The 16732-nt window shown below is 41.9% G+C and overlaps 1 protein-coding gene and 1 pseudogene across 1 annotated transcript in view; both read left to right on the top strand.

Annotated features, from left to right (window-relative positions):
• The window catches only part of LOC136467289 (uncharacterized), a 233004-nt gene that overhangs the window by 215940 nt on the left and 332 nt on the right, over positions 1-16732 (top strand). The window lies entirely within an intron of this gene.
• On the top strand, positions 7269-16703 carry LOC136467290 (uncharacterized; annotated as a pseudogene).

Raw genomic sequence — 16732 nt, 5'->3', positions numbered from 1 at the left:
TAGACAACCCTCCATACCCTTGAGAAGACTAATTGCACCCCTATGTGCCTTGCCTTTGCCCCCTTAGATCAGCAATGCATGAGCAGTCAAGGTGTTCTAGAAGTCAAAATTGTGCCCTTGCAATTCGAAAGCAATTGGAAAGATGTCAAACCGCAGATTTTTGGATTATGGTTTTTGAGATATTGATTGGCCTTGGAATGGAAGTCTCGAAGACAAATGTAGTAAGAAGGCTGGTTTTGCTACGATGCAAGTCAACCCAACTTGTTGTGCAACTGCACCACGAAGGCAAATTGTGCTCAACCTGCTTGATAGTGAACTAGTCCCTAGTTTTGTGATTACTTGCAACTTGTATTGTCCTCCAAGCCTCGCTAACATCCTTCTACGTCAATGGTTCTCCAATGCTGACATGCCTTTGGTACCTTATATGTGTTTTTACCCAAGAGGTTGCATCAGATTCAACCCAGATCACTGTTGTAACTTGGATACGAAGGCTCCCTAAGGAATGATCATCGAGAACGTTGAGCCGACAGAGTCAGCTACTATGTTTACCACTCACTCGGCAGACTCAGACCATACAATATTGTTATCAGAGAAAGAGAACTGCACACATGGAACCATTGCAACGAGTATCCTTCAGAAGATTATCATCTAGTGCAAAGTCCATATGGTCTGTGCTATATCCACTCGGGAAGTAGATGCTGCAAGTATTTAGTCTACGTTTGTATCGCTCTTCGTACATCAAGGACGAAGTACGTAGGACATTGCTATCTTGGATTCCTCCCAAAGTAACAATACTTCATGAAGGCCGAAGAAGGAAATTCTTCAGACAACAGCTTACGACGAAGAGCAAGTATCAGAAAGTGTCATGACCAAATTAGCTTCTCTGATGCTCCGAAGTTAAGTAGCCTAATGCTATCACTAATGTTGGAAACTGGATGACATGTTTCTCTTCCCTTAAAAGTCTTTCGCATCGAATCTCGGGACGCGATTCCTTTAAGGGGGGAGGGCTGTAACACCCCAGGTGTTTGCCACCAGTTAAGCAATGGGTTTGAGCTAAAACATGGAATATTAAGTGATGATGAAGATGTCAAGGTCAAACCTATAGAAACGAGCCCCAACCTAAACTTGGATATTGCACCTTTGCTCGCCTATAGACCCCTTTTCAAGATATATGCTTGGGTGGTGTTATTGGAATATCTTCATGTGTCTCACATCAATACCCATCTATATGGATCACTAGAAAAGTTTCATGAAGTTTGGAATCAAAAAGTCATATGAAATGATAAGTTATATCCTTATTGGAATGATTTTACTAAGTGCCTGAATTGCACTATTAAGTGAATGGAAATGTAGGTCATCAATCAAACCTTGCAACCTTGCCCAAATGACTCTAGATGAACTCTACAACAAAAGTTATGAAGGGTTCGTGTTGAGCAAAGATGGAGAAATATCCGAAAATCATGGAAACCCTAGATTCTATAGCAAAAAGGGCTTTGTGTTGACCGAGAAATAAAGTTGACTTCTGGACCCGATATGAAGTTTGACCAAAAATGAAAGTTGAATAAAAGTTTTATTATAACAAACTTTGTTAAAAGACCAAGTCATGATTCGGTTTTGAAATGGATCAAAACAAGGCTCAAAGTCTAATAGGAAAGCTGAAATCAGTCCGACAGTGTTTGCAGTCTGGAATTCACTGACATCGACATTGACATCCCGCGTTCTCCAAATTTTGCTAAGCAACTTGAGTTGGTCCAAAAATAAAAGTTGAAGGTTATATTATGGAGAAGAGCATACAAAAAGTTGCACTGAGTTTGACCGAGTTTTGACTTCCGAAAGTGAATTTCCGTGACCGTTATCAAGGCGCTGACACTGACAGTTTGTGGCCTAATTACCCGCTGTTGAAGAGCTCTAATGACCTTGGTCTCTAAATGAAAAACGTAGAGCTTCATGCGGGCTTCGATCTTCGTATTCGGCCCAGGTCCTGATTCGGCCTGGAAACAGCCCAAAATCGCGTCCCACGCTGATCCCGCCGTCGCCCGCCACCTGTTCGCGAAAACGCCCCATCGGACGACACGCGCCCTGTGCGTGGCGGCCATGCGCGAGCTGCGCCCCAGCTCGCTGGACGCGTGTCTCCGTGCCCCGACCACCTCTAGAGCGGGCGCGCGAGCTTCTCTGCTTCCTTCCTCACTTCCTTTGCCAGTCCCTCGCCTCGCCCTCGCTCTGAGCCGCGGAAACGAAGCCGCCATGGACGCCGTCGCGAAGCTCATGCCACCGCTGCCGTTCCCGCCGCTCCCAGTCTCCTCACTCCCCACAAGCACCGCCCTAAGCTTCGCCGCCATCTCCTTCACGTCGCGCTCGTGCTCGCCGTCGCAAACCGCCACCGTGGCCGTGGAAGCTCCGGTCGCCGCCGCTGTAGCCGCTGCCCACGCGTGGCCAAGCCGCCGTGGGCCACCTCGGGTCGAGCCGAGCAGCCCCGCGGGTGCGCAAGGGCCCCCTAGTGCTCCCCCGCCCCTCAGCCGCCGACGACGTGCCTTCTCCGGCCGGTTTACGCGAGCTCCGACGACCTCCCTGTTCAAAATCCCGCCAGGGACGTCATACGACAATTCGGCGAAGTTCAGGGTCCTATCTGCATTGTCATAGACTCAGGTGAATAGTGCCGTAGGACTGGTTTGTAATTATTTTGCAGGAACTTTGGAAATTCATAGTAAATCGTAGAAAATTCGTAAAATAGTAAATGAGGACTTTTTGGAATCCTTATGAAATTCTCTGTGCACTAGATCTATAATATTACATGTTTTAGTTTAAATATTTTGCGGTAAAAATAGATTTGTGCAGTAAGGTTTTAATGCTAGTTGAATTTGTTATTTTTCATAACGGTAGATCTAGGGCTCCAAATGAAGTAAAAATTTTGTGGCATGCTACTCATGTGATAGTTGATGTGTGGTAAAAATTTCATGAGTATTGGATGAAGTATGAGTGAGTTATTGGTTTATCTTGCTCTCACATGAATTCTTGCTTTAGCAACTTGTCTTTTTCGTAGAGGTTGCTATACATATTCAAATGGAGTGAAATTTGTACAGTAGACTATTGAGAGGATATGTGAGCCACTGTAATTTTTGTAGAAGTTATTGTGCACTTTTGGTATATGTTCATTAAGTCACCTTATTATCTAAAATAAATTAAGAAATGCATTAAAAGAATTTATTTGGTCATGGACACTAGGTTTTCTGGTGTTCTTTAGTCATGTGTGACATGTTGGTAAAGTTGGTTTTGCCTAATTAGGTATTTGCAACATAAGTTAATAATTATTTTTTGCCGATGTGGTTTATGGACAGATCTGGGAACTTGGCAAAGTTCTTCATGATAATGTGCTTTGTTGAGAAACTTGTTTATACAAAAGTTGTAGATAATGCATGTATCTAGCTTCTATTAAAATTTGGTGTCATTTGGCCAAGTAGTTTAAGAGTTACAGCTGTTTAAAGTTGGGTTTCAGAAATGGCTGCTTTCTGTCAATTGTAGACCAGTTTCTGTAAATGGGTATATTTGACTTAGTTAACTTGAGAATCATGCTGAGAAGATTAAAGATGAAATGTAGATAATTTCCTAAGCTTTCCAGAATGTCATGTTTCATATCATTTGGAATTATAAAACTCCAGATATGATTGATTTATGAAGCTGCTGTTTGCAAGTCCAGAAATTGACAGATTCCAATTATAGTTGTTTGCTTGTATATTGCTAAGTGTGGCTTTGTTGATGATCAAGTTATGATACTTGTGACCTTATTAAACTTGTGTCATGCTTGATATGCTTGCTCTCTATAGTTAGTTGTGTGATGATAGTTAAATAGCTATTGGTGTCTATGTCTTACATAATCTTGTGTTGTCTTGAATGCTTATGTGATGCATCTTGTGTTACCATTCATCACATTCATACACATGCATCTTGCATCTCATTTAGGTACGCTAGATGAACCACGTGAAGGACGTGATGTTGGAGCCGAATCCGAAGACGATGTATGGAGTATCTGTCCCGAAGATGGAAGGACTAAGCGAGTGCTAGGATCTGAGATGTCACCAGGATGGTGCAAGCTAACTGAACTGACTTGTGTCGGATCCCAGGCAAGCCCCGGAGCATTATAAGCCTCCTAATTTATAAAAGCAATTCTTTCTATATATGAGTTATATATTGTTGCATTAAGTTGTAGGAGTTGGTTGAAACCGTTGAAGCATTTATTACTATCCTTGCCTACCTTATTTACCTTTTTACCCTGTTAGGTCAGGATCGAATAACTGCTTAGCCTTGCTTAGACCGGTAGCGATCGGTGATATCCGGTCACCTGCATTATAGGTGGTTACTGGAAGAATTTAGCTATGGAAAGAATGATATCCTGGAAGTAACCATGGGGTAATGTAAATGGAGACCGGACGGGATGTCGATAGAGAAGCAACAAGACATGGAGGTCTTGGGTGTGGATCTATCCCCGTCTGTGTCGATTAAGGACCGACCGTTGTTGGGCCTCGAGTCATGTTGAACGCATGCCTTACATTTAGCTGGCCGGATAAAGTACCTTCCGACCGCGAAGCTGGGAGATTTTTCGGGCCGAGTAGATTGCCCGCAACGCACTGTGCCGGAGCAGGTGTGGTAGGACACGGGGGCGAGATGATAAGACCAAAGTGCAGTCGGTCGGCCCCCGGGTACATGTGGTTCCTGGCAAACTCGAGATTCCTGGAAAGTTGACTCGGTGATCAATATCTCACTTTAGCGGGTGAGTGAGGTTTGTGTAAGGAATAAATCACCAGCTGGTTAGGAATCGATTCGAATCGCCATCGCTCCTGGATAGTGAGCACTTGACTCGAGTTACTTCATCGTAGTAATTATTATGGAACAATGATGGTTATCTGGATGGTATGGGATATGCTAAATTTAAATTGGTAACTGGATGCTATTGGTTAATCAAGTGATTGCTATAGTACAGGTGCTTACCTAGATGGATAGGTCATAATAAAGATGATGCAAAGTACTTAAAATGGTTTCTTCATGATAGCTTATGCTTTTCGCAAATAAGTCAGCTAGCCCACTAAAGAAAGCCTTGCATGATCCTTGGTGTCATTTGTTTTGGTTTTCGACGGGTAAGTCTGGCTGAGTACATTCGAGTACTCAGGGTTTATCCCACCTTGTTGCAGGTGATGTTCTCGACCTGTTGATGATGGTGGCTAACCACCGGTGGGCTCGGTGATTCTATACTTACTTCTCATCTATATGCTTTTGTCGGATGATGTCACTTATGCTAGCACTATATTTGGAACTTATATTAATGTAATCATTGAAAGCTATGTTGTTTTCACTAAGCGGTTTTGAAACCCAAACTTGTACTATTATTTGTTAACCCCTTTGTAATATTATTTCCGCTGCAACTCGATGTATGTGATGTGTATTTGCTTAATCACGCGATCTTGGTTGTGATGTTGATTTACCGAGGTCTTTCGGGACACTCGGCGGACTACCGGGTTTATATGAGTGAAAGTATGGGTGTGTCAACGTGTTAGCGGGGACAACCGTACTTGATCTTGTATAAATTGGGCGGTTCTGTCACAATAGTACGGCATACATATAAACTCAAGATCTAATGAAAAAGGAGTTGAGCCGCTTAAGTTGATTCCCTTCAAGCCAATTGCCATAGCTTTCAATCTTCATCAAGTGAGGGTGTTGTCATGTTGATTTTGATTTTCTCCTTGAGCATAGCCATCTCGAGCATGTGACTTAGTTGCATTCAATAAATAAGAGTTAACTCCAAATGTATCAAGTCACTTCCACAAATCATCAAATGTGTTTGATCCTCCATTTCAATGTGACCATCATAGTTTGATTGGTACCTCAACTAAATGCATGTACTTCCTTCTTCACCCTAGCTAGGTTCCTTGGTCGTCAAGCCGTCGCTTGCCATTCACCCTTACTTATTACCTCAAAGCCTTTACTTGCTATCTTTACCATCTCAAGCCGTAAAGTCATACTTGGTGTTGAATCATTCATTAAGATCATTTGTATAATTGTCTTTCAATATAGCAAGCTCTAAAAAGTGAGACCATTTCATATGCAATTCCACGTGTCTCATTAATTATTTTTCAACATGCTTGCTTTCACGAGTCATCGAAATCTCACAATAAATAAGCCTTGCATGGGTTACATTTGTATTGTTGTCTTGTGTTTGAACTAGATTATTTATACAATAATACATCATTTTGGCTTTCATCAAATACTTGTGAGATAACCTATTTCCTGTCCAACACTTAGCAAACATGTTAGACCTTTAATCATGTTGTCATTCAATCATCCAAAACCCACTAAAGGGCTTAATGCACTTTCATTTATTACATATATACAATAGATAAGTTGTTAGCCCGAGAGTGTATCTAGCCATTTCTGTTGTTCTATTACTCATGGTTATTGTTATCAACCATGCCAATACATATTTCACTTTCTCATTTTCAAGCATTAGCATTATATCTTATAATAGACGACACTTTCCCTATTATATATTATATATTTTATAATGTTTAAGAACCGTTCATTTCAACTATATTCCTATGTGACATTGTATAAGTTTTCGCGGCTAGTATTATTTTTGACTATGTATCACGTGGACGTTGTTCTATAAACACGACAAAAGTAGAAACAAACAATTTTTCTGATGTAGTGACTAAAGACCCAATTGAATACACTTCCAAACCTAACTCTGAGTCATTTATTTATTATTATTACTTTATTTAGTTATTCTACGTTTGTATTGAACATACTCCATGAAACCATGTCTTTTCTTATCATCACATAACAGATTTACAAACTTCCCAAGGATTAAGCCTATATTTGTTTAGGAATACAAAAATATAATATCAAACTAGATTATATTACCAAAACAACATTCATGAATTCTTACAAGCTAGTCACACATATGAACAATTGTCAACCCTGATTTTTAATTAGCCGAGAGATTAAGTTAGGTCTTAAAACCTCACATCCCCCTCTCCCCAACCAAACTTCTCGACTTGCAGCCAGAGCTTTATTCATGTAGCACATTCACTCTAGGAAGAAGAAAATATGAAAGGTGAACCATACTACTTGTGGCATTATTGATTACCAAAAATAAAGAAACGGAAGAATAGGTAGGAAAACAGAAATAAATAAACAAATAAAAAACAGCACGCCAGTGGCAACACCCTCGTCGCCTCCCCATCCAAAGCCTTCGCTCCTGCATCTCCAAGAGCCAAAGACCAAAGAAAAAAAAAGTAGGGAGAAAACACACCCCGAAAAATAAACCAAAAATCCCCAATCCATGAAGCCCACTCGCGCGGCGGCGGCGGTCACCACCGATGACCCTTCCCCTTCGCCGTCCGACTCTACGTCGGCGACGTTCACGGTCGACCGCCGCGGGGACGCCTCCGCCTCCTGCCGGTGGACGCTCCCGGACTTCCCCCGCACCCGCGCCCGCACCTTCTACAGCCGGTACTTCGAGGTCGGCGGCTTCGACTGCCGCCTCCTCCTCTACCCGCGCGGCGACTCGCAGGCGCTGCCCGGGTACCTCTCCCTCTACCTACAGGTCCTCGACCCCAAAACCCCGGTGTTGTCGTCGTCATCCACCACGACCACCACCTCCTCCAAATGGGACTGCTTCCTCAGCTACCGCCTCTCCGTCGTGCACCCCACCGATCCCGCCAAGTCGTTGGGCCGCGATTCCTGGCACCGATTCTCGTCCAAGAAGCGCTCCCACGGCTGGTGCGATTTTGCGCCCTCCTCCTCCTCCGCCTTCCTCTTCCAGCCCCACGACGCCCTCGTCATTGCTGCTGACATATCTGTGCTCTCCGAGGCGGCCTCCTTCGCAGATGCCGACGGCCGTTTTACCTGGAAGGTGCTCAATTTTGGCCTCTTCCGAGAAATGATCCGCACACAGAAGATCATGAGCCCTGCATTCTTCCCTGCCGCTGCCTCTGCTGGCGGGACTGACTGCGGGCTCCGGATTAGCGTCTATCAGAGCAATGTCTCTGGCGCAGAACATTTATCTGTTTGTCTGGAAAGCAAGGAGCCCGTTGTGCAGGTAGCATCTGGGTCATCGGCATCGGCATTGGCATCAGGTGGTACAGGGAGTGGTGTGCCAGATGGTGATCGCGGGTGCTGGTGTCTTTTCCGCATTTCGATCCTTAATCAGAGGTCTGGTGGGAGCCATATCCACAAGGACTCGTATGGTCGGTTTGGGGCGGACAGTGCCAGTCTAGGTTGGGGAGAATACATCAAGATGGATGAGTTTTTGGCTGCTGATAGTGGATACCTGGTAGATGGAGCTGTGGTGTTTAGTGCCTCAGTGCATGTCATAAAAGAGTCAAACTCATTCACTCGGAGCTTGCCAATGGTTCCCGGAATATGCGGTGCTGGTGGTGGGCGTGCTGGGGCTAGGAAGTCAGATGGACACTTTGGGAAGTTTGTTTGGAGGATTGAAAGCTTCACAAGACTCAAGGAGCTTCTCAAAAAGCGCAAGATCGCTGGTCTGTGTATCAAAAGCAGACGGTTTCAAGTTGGGAATCGAGATTGCCGTCTTATTGTTTATCCACGGGGTAAGCACTAGGGCTTATGCTTCTCATATGGTAGCTTTGAAATTGACTTTGTGGATTCTGTTCGGACATACATTGAACTGCTTGTGGAGTGAAACTTCGTGAAATGCTGTAAGCAACTAAGCATGTGTACACCTGCATGGTCTGCACACATCTTTTAGATACTTAATGATTGAAAAAATGTGAATCAATGGTCAGAGGTGCTTGATTAAATTGGTTCGGGAATTGCAACGGTGAAATCCAGACATGCATTTGAAGTTTGGCATTCATTTGGAATTAATGAAATTTTCACCATAAAAATCAATTCTTAATTTGTACCTAGAAACAATAGCTAATAGTTAATGTACCAATCAGGCAATCAATGAATACACTGGCATAACTTCTCTCTCTTAGGTGTGGCTTATAGCTATTGCTCTCATATAAGCTGTCCTACTTGTCCCTGTGGATGGCAGACACACTTTTTATCTTGTATAAGTAGCTGCTGCCTCTTCCAAAGCAATATATCATGTTGATTTAACATTTTGTCCATCCAAGATCCCTGTTAATGAAGTGCTTATTCTTGTGGCATAAAACCAATGGATGCCACTGACAAGTGTTATTTTCCCCATGTAGCAGCATTCATAGAGCACCACAGTGAGTGTTGTTTTTTTTTCTTTTGTTTTGATTGTGAAACAGTGCCAATTTTTGTTGGAGCTGATCCAAGAGTTGACTCATGATTACACTATATGACTATAGACTACATCGAAGCATCAAATTGACCTTATGTTCCACTTTTGAAGTAGAATATGCATTTGCAAATGCAGCCGCAACTTGGGTTTCCTGGGGCTCCTTCCCTCGATATTGAATTCAGTGTTATAGACCAAGTACTTAGTTTTGTTTGGGGGCAGTAACTGCTGCCACTGAGTCCATATTTCTATGGCAGTCCCAATGTTTTAGTCCATTAGAAGTTTGAACTTGTTTTCACTACAAGAAAACTGTGTCCATTTTTCAGTAGCATCTGAGTATGATTACTTGTTAATGTTGCATATGTGGGCATTCTTAGAATTCGGTACTGATCCTTTCACTTGGTTTTGTTTATGTTGCTGCAACCAGGGCAGTCTCAACCACCATGCCACCTGTCAGTGTTTCTGGAAGTTACAGATCCCCGAAACACAACTACTGAATGGAGTTGCTTTGTGAGCCATCGTCTCTCTGTCATCAACCAAAAAGTGGAGGAGAAGTCGATCACGAAAGAGTCTCAGAATCGTTACTCTAAGTCAGCGAAAGATTGGGGTTCGCGCGAATTTGTGACATTAACTAGCCTCTTTGATCAGGATGCAGGTTTTCTCGTGCAGGATACCGTTGTGTTTTCAGCCGAGGTTCTCATTCTGAAGGAAACAGCAACTATGCAAGAGCTTACCGATGAAGATTCTGAAATATGCAGTTCAACTTATGGATGTCAGATTGAAGCTTTACCAAAGCGGCCATCATTCACATGGAAAGTGGAAAATTTCTTGTCTTTTAAGGAGATTATGGAGTCCAGAAAGATTTTTAGTAAATTTTTTCAGGCTGGGGGTTGTGAGCTGCGGATAGGTAAAGTAAATTTATTCACTTTCTTGTCTTATACAGCTGCACCAAACCCTTACTTTCTGTTTACCTCATCGTAACTTGCAGGTGTATATGAGTCGTTTGATACGATCTGCATATACTTGGAGAGTGATCAGTCATCTGGGTATGATCCTGATAAGAACTTTTGGGTGCATTATAAAATGGCTATAGTTAACCAGAAGAATTCTGCAAAAACTGTGTGCAAGGAATCTTCAATCTGCACGAAAACATGGAATAATTCATGTTCTCCAGTTTATGAAGACTTCGGACATGGTTGACACTGATGCTGGCTTTCTTGTCCGGGACACTGTTATTTTCACTTGTGAAATCATAGACTGTTGCCCATGGTTTGATTTCTCTGATCTTGAGGTGAGTTTTCATTTGCTTTTTCTTCATGTCTTGTCTATTTGTGCTTTTTAATGCATAGGCAGGAGGGCAGTTTAGTGAAGCAGCTGATAAGTAGAGTTTTACTGATTTGCTACAGCATATGCCAATGAAAACAATTGTAAGCATAGCAAACTGTGCACCTATCATATTGCAGTTAAGAGTCCTGTGAACCCATAATTTTTTTAGCATGGGAATGATTGAATTGCATTGTTTAATGAGGCTTGTGTAGCATCAGCTATCCATGTTGAAGCAGGCATCTCTTGGCCCTTTTGTTTACTGTTTTAGTTACGTTTTTTGTGCTTGTTACTGCTGAGGACTATGCTGGCCTAGTTATGGCCTATAGGAAATGTGTCCTGCCACATATTGCAATGATGCTTCATATTTGCTAGTCCACTCAAAGCAATGGGATGTCCTCTGATCCCCCGCCCCTTTTTTCCCTTTTTGAACGGGTGTAACATCTTCGGAAGATAACAGTATGTGCTGGATTAGTTAACTATTGTTGAGTAAGTAGACTTTAGTCTTTTGACCTTTGAAGGATTTTATATGGGTCATAGCATGATATTTGTATGTAAGTTGTAGCTGTGCTTGTGCACAAGTTGTAGTCCTTCCTAATGTGACACTGTTATAAATGTACATTTTGTTCATGGTACATTCTTGGAACTGATAACCAGATGTGCTCATATGGCAGACAGTGCTCTTTTCTTATTAGGCTCATAATTAACTTGTCTACCAGGTTTGGGCCTCAGATGATGACCAGGATGAATTGTCGACAGATCCTGATGAACTTGTTGATTCTGAAGATAGCGAAGATATGAGTGGTGATGAGGAGGATATTTTCCGGAACCTCCTCTCGAGAGCTGGATTTTCTCTTACATACGAAGATAACTATACTCAACCACAGGTTACTTTAAGAGAGAAAATTCTAACAGATGCTACTGCAATAGCTGGATTCCTTACTGGTCTGCGTGTTTATCTGGATAACCCAGCAAAAGTTAAGCGTATGCTTCTTCCAACCAAAGTATCCACCAAGAATGGTGGAAAGAAAGATGCTTCAAAGTGTGATTCAAGCTCAAGCTCCACAAGTCTCATTAGCTTGTTGATGGGGGTTAGTGCCTTGAAGCAGGCTATCATAGATTTGCTTCTAGATATAATGGTTGAGTGTTGCCAACCTTCAGAAGAAAGTGGTTCCTCAGCAAGCACTAAAGCTTCTCCTGATTCAAATGGGGATAGCTCTCCACCAGAGCTTAGCATTGAAGGTGAACTAACAGAATGTGCATGCAGTGATGTGTATACGAGGGTGGAATCTAATAGTGATGATATTCGAGATAGTCCTGCAATGCGTAATACAGATTTGGCTGCAACTGAGATCGCTGTAAATAATCTAGAACATTCCTGTTTTCCTCCAGAAACATCTGCTGCTGATTTGCCAGCAGATGAAGGCCCCGAGCTGGCTTCCTGGGTATGATTTGAGGTTTATTATTTTTTAACCTTTATGATCACATTCCTTCAATTAGTGTATGATCTGACCAATTTTTTTTCTCAGTCAAAATGGCCAGAGCAATCAGAGGAACTGTTAGGGTTGATTGTTAATTCATTGAGGGCATTGGACAGCGCTGTCCCACATGGATGCCGTGAACCAAGAAGGCGGCCCCAGGCTGTCCGAAAGATTGCACTTGTCCTCGACAAAGCTCCAAAACAGCTCCAGCAAGATTTGATTTCCCTTGTACCAAAGTTGGTGGATGGTTCGGAACACTCCCTTGCAGCTTGTGCCCTGTTAGATCATCTTCAAAAGCCAGATGCAGAGCCTTCATTGAGATTGCCAGTAAGTTTGCCTCCTAAGACTATGCTATAGTGCTACTATGGGGCATGTATTGACCCGGGATGGTCTCCAGGGCTACGCTGACTGTTAATATCTCTTATGTTATATTGTTAATGACCACGAGATTGACATCATATGAAAGTACTTTCAAATATAAATCCAATTGTACTGAATCTGTATGTTATAATCTACAAAATCTTATTTCTTTATCAAAGATTAAGAAGTGTGCACCTTGGCTTGTGGTGTGGCCCTTAGTATGGTTTTGGCTAATTTAACTTTTTGGACACTTTTCAGTAATTTTGTTGTGTGAAAGCATATGGTTTCCGCTATTTTGGGAATGAATAGCTGATGTGTCTGCATTTGTTCTACTGTATGTATTGTGGGTTTATATGATTGTATTTGTGGATAGCTATTGTGCTTGATTAGCTTATATAAAATATATGTGAACAACTAATACCTGACACGATTCTTTTTTCAATTAATTATGGTAGGTTTTTGGTGCTCTTTCTGAGTTAGAACTTGAAAGTGATATCTGGAAACAAGCATCTGTTCATGCACTTGAATTATTGTCTGACTCAAATGATGAGCCTCTTGTAGCTGCCATTACTTATGTTCTTAAGGCGGCATCACAGTGTCAGCATCTTTCTGTAGCGGTATGTTTACCAGTCATGCTTCTTGACTTCCTGCTTGCTCAGCATCTTCTCACTTTTCATATCATTAACTGCTTTGGTTTTTTTGATTTCCAAAGGTTAGAGCTGTTAGATTGAGATTGAAAGATTTGGGAACTGAAGTTCCACATTGCGTGCTTGACTTTTTGTCTAAAACAATTCAAACCCAGCCAGATGTAGCTGAAGCTATATTGAAGGATATTGATTCTGATTGTGAGCCTGAAAACAACTGCCTATCATCAACATCGCCTTGTAGTACTTGTTCTACAGATGGGCTTTCAGCTGAAGGGATGTATTCTTGGCAAGAGCAAGCTGTGCATGGAAGAAGTCATCTATCAGATGTTTTTGCACTGATAGAAATGTTATCAATGCCTGGATTATTTGTTGAAGTCGCACAGGTTTTTGAGAGGGCTTTATTGCGAGGGTCCTTTGGTCTACAATTAGTAGCCATGGTGCTGGAAAGAAGACATTCTTACAGGTCAAGTTCAAAGTCTGGGTCTGTTGTGAATGATTCACAGAACAAACAAGTTCTGTTAGATGGGCAGTTTGAACCTTTATCTGTCCAAGAAAATGATTTCACTTCAGTCCTTGCACTTGGTGAGGTATTATCTCTATCTACAGAAACGAAGGTTCAAGATTTTGTGCGGATGCTTTACGCTATCATATTTAAGATCTATGCCGAGGATCATTATAGATATAGAATTCTTAAGGGCCTTGTTGATCGAGCAACGAATACATCAGATAACTGCCGAGCAGTTGACATCGATATGGATGTCTTGGTATTTCTTGTTAAGGAGGAGTATGGGATCGCGAGACCTGTTTTGAACATGATGCGTGAGGTTGCTGAAGTTGCTCAGGCTGACCGTGCAAATCTTTGGCACCAAATATGTGCTACTGAAGATGAAAATATTCGTCTTCGAGAGGACATGGAAATGGAGCAAACAAATTTCACCAACGAAAAGATTGCACTAAACCAACAGCGAACTGAGTTGGAGGCAACTAATTGGCGGTCTAAGGGTATTTCTTTGTTGTGACCAGCTGTTAACCCTTTTTTTTTCATCTTTGTTTGTTAGCCTAACATTTATTGATTTTCTCATTGCTGTAGTCTGAGCTAAAAGCTGAGAGGGATCGTTTTACTCGTGAGAAGAAGGCATTATCCGATCAGATGCGAGAGATTGAGAATCAGTTGGAATGGGTGCGATCAGAGAAAGGTGATCAGATTGCAAAGCTCTCTGCTGAAAAGAGGAATCTTCATGATCGTCTTAATGATGCAGAGTCACAACTCTCCTTGGTGAAAGCACGGAAACGTGAAGAATTAAAGGTAAAGAAGTAGTAATCCTAAACAATATGTGTCAAAAAATGTGTTTATGCTGATCAAAATAAACTGTTCATCTGTTTCTGTTGTGTTTCTTGTCATCAATTGTTTGATAGACTGGTTATGATACCGATTGTCGAAATAAATTATTTCCTTGCCGTGTTTTCTTTTGGCTACCATTGTAGTTTGTGTTGAGTTATTCTTAATATGTCTGCACACCTTGACCTTGAGTCTCTATATGCAGTATGCAGAACTTATCCCTTATGATTGAGGTTAAGTGTAGGATGATAGCGCACTCACTGTTTTAAGAAACCGTATCAAGTTTGTTTTACAATTTAAAAATTGTTTGCCAAATTATTGGTCAAAGATTGTGAAGTCCGAATCTTGATATGTGTCTGTGCGCCTTATAAACTGGACCGGAGGGAGTAGAGATATCAGTTATCATGACCTTCATCTAACTGTTTACATTTCAAATGATACCAATGGTATTTGCTATACATTTTTAAACAACCAAACTAATGTGCTATGTGCTGCAGAAAGTGACAAAGGAGAAAAATACATTAGCAGAACGGCTGAAGAATGCTGAAGCTTCAAGGAAAAGGTTTGACGATGAATTAAAACGTTATGCAGCTGAAACACAGACTCGTGAAGAAATTCGAAAATCACTTGAGAATGAAGTGAGAAGGCTGACACAGACAGTTGGGCAAACAGAGGGAGAAAAAAAGGAAAAAGAAGAGCAAATTACTCGTTGTGAAGCATACATTGATGGCATGGAATCCAAACTGCAAGTTTGCCAGGTTTCCACCTTGCTAATTTTTTATGTTTCCACAACTACTGTATGTTCCACACTTGCACCTATATTGACTACTTCAAATGCATTGTTAAAAATATGACAATTCTTTTCATAGTTTTTTTTTTGTCACAAACAAAGATGTATTAGTCAATGGCATCATACGTTTTTAGGGACTTGTCCATGATATCGGGAAACAGTATTGCCTGTAGAGTGCAGATTTGGCACCCAGGGGGCTGGTGCCCTCGTTAGCTAAAATACCATGTTGCATTGTTTAAAAAAATCATCACAAAAATCATGTATGTAGAACATATAAAGTTAAGTATAGCCACAACAATTCAGTTTGAAATTACTCCCAGATGTCAAGAAACAAAATAGACAAGCAGTCAACTTGGCAGTGTTCATCATGTGCTGACAGTGACACTTCTGTTTTTAATATCAACATCAATAAATACATGGTTTTTGTGATGATTTTTTTTTTTGAAATATTGCAACTTGATATTTGAGCTTAAGAGGGTGCCAATCCCCTTGGGCGCCATATAATATTTTCCATATTGATTTTTAGATAGGTAGTCCAAATGGTATGCCTGGTTTTTGGATGAACCCTGCGTTATTTTTAATTGATCTAATTGAATGCCGAGCAAAACTCTATGGACCTTACTGATTACAACATTGCGAACATGCAAATTTCTGTGGTGGATTAGTAACTTTTTTTATGCCTGTCATCACTACCTGAGCTGTACTTGGTTTTCAGCTAGTATGTGCTGGTTATGAACAACTTTGAATGGCCCGGGGTACTCATTATCATGACCAATTTGGCAATTTCATATTATTTTCCTGCTGCTGCTCTTATTACTAGTGTAGAATCTTGTATCACAACTAACCTATAATGTTTACTGATGTATCATCATTTTCAGCAATACATTCGGACACTTGAAACGTCACTCCAAGAAGAGATGGCCCGGCATGCTCCACTATATGGTGTTGGCGTCGAATCATTGTCGTTGGATGAGCTGGAGGCACTTGCAAACATCCACGAGCAGAGTTTAAGGCAGATCAAAGCTATCCAGCAAAGGAAAGGTAGCAGCCATCTCTTGGGTGGCCCTGCCCTTTCTCACATCCCCGCCTTATTCTCCTCGCCTCCTTCAGTGGCAGTTGGCCCTCCGGCTTCACGGATCCCCACATCCCCAATGGCACCCAACGGTGCAGGGATCCATGGGAATGGGCAACTGAACGGTGCGACGGGCCGCTGGTTCAATCCGAGCTGAGTGGGAAGAGGTGGCGATTTTGCGCATTTGATTCAACGGGCGACATTTGCCTGGGCGTATTTTGCAGCCGCTGAGCAAGCCCAACGTGATAGCCTTTTTGTTCCTGGCCTTCCGTCAGGCTTTCTTCTTGTACTTACTTGGTAGTGCCGTCGGCTTGATATCGCATGGGCGTGAAGGGCTTGATATGAAATAATGTATGTAATAATCAAGGAAACCGATGGAAATATCAGGTGCAAGTGGAGAGCTATGGGAATGGTTGTGCTTGTTCACTTCTAAAAGCATCCAGGTTCATTTGTTT

Source organism: Miscanthus floridulus, chromosome 7 (assembly GCF_019320115.1).
Source record: "Miscanthus floridulus cultivar M001 chromosome 7, ASM1932011v1, whole genome shotgun sequence".
Classification (NCBI taxonomy): Eukaryota; Viridiplantae; Streptophyta; class Magnoliopsida; order Poales; family Poaceae; genus Miscanthus; species Miscanthus floridulus.
Note: the sequence above shows the minus strand (reverse complement) of the source record. Positions and strands in the feature narration are given on the sequence as shown.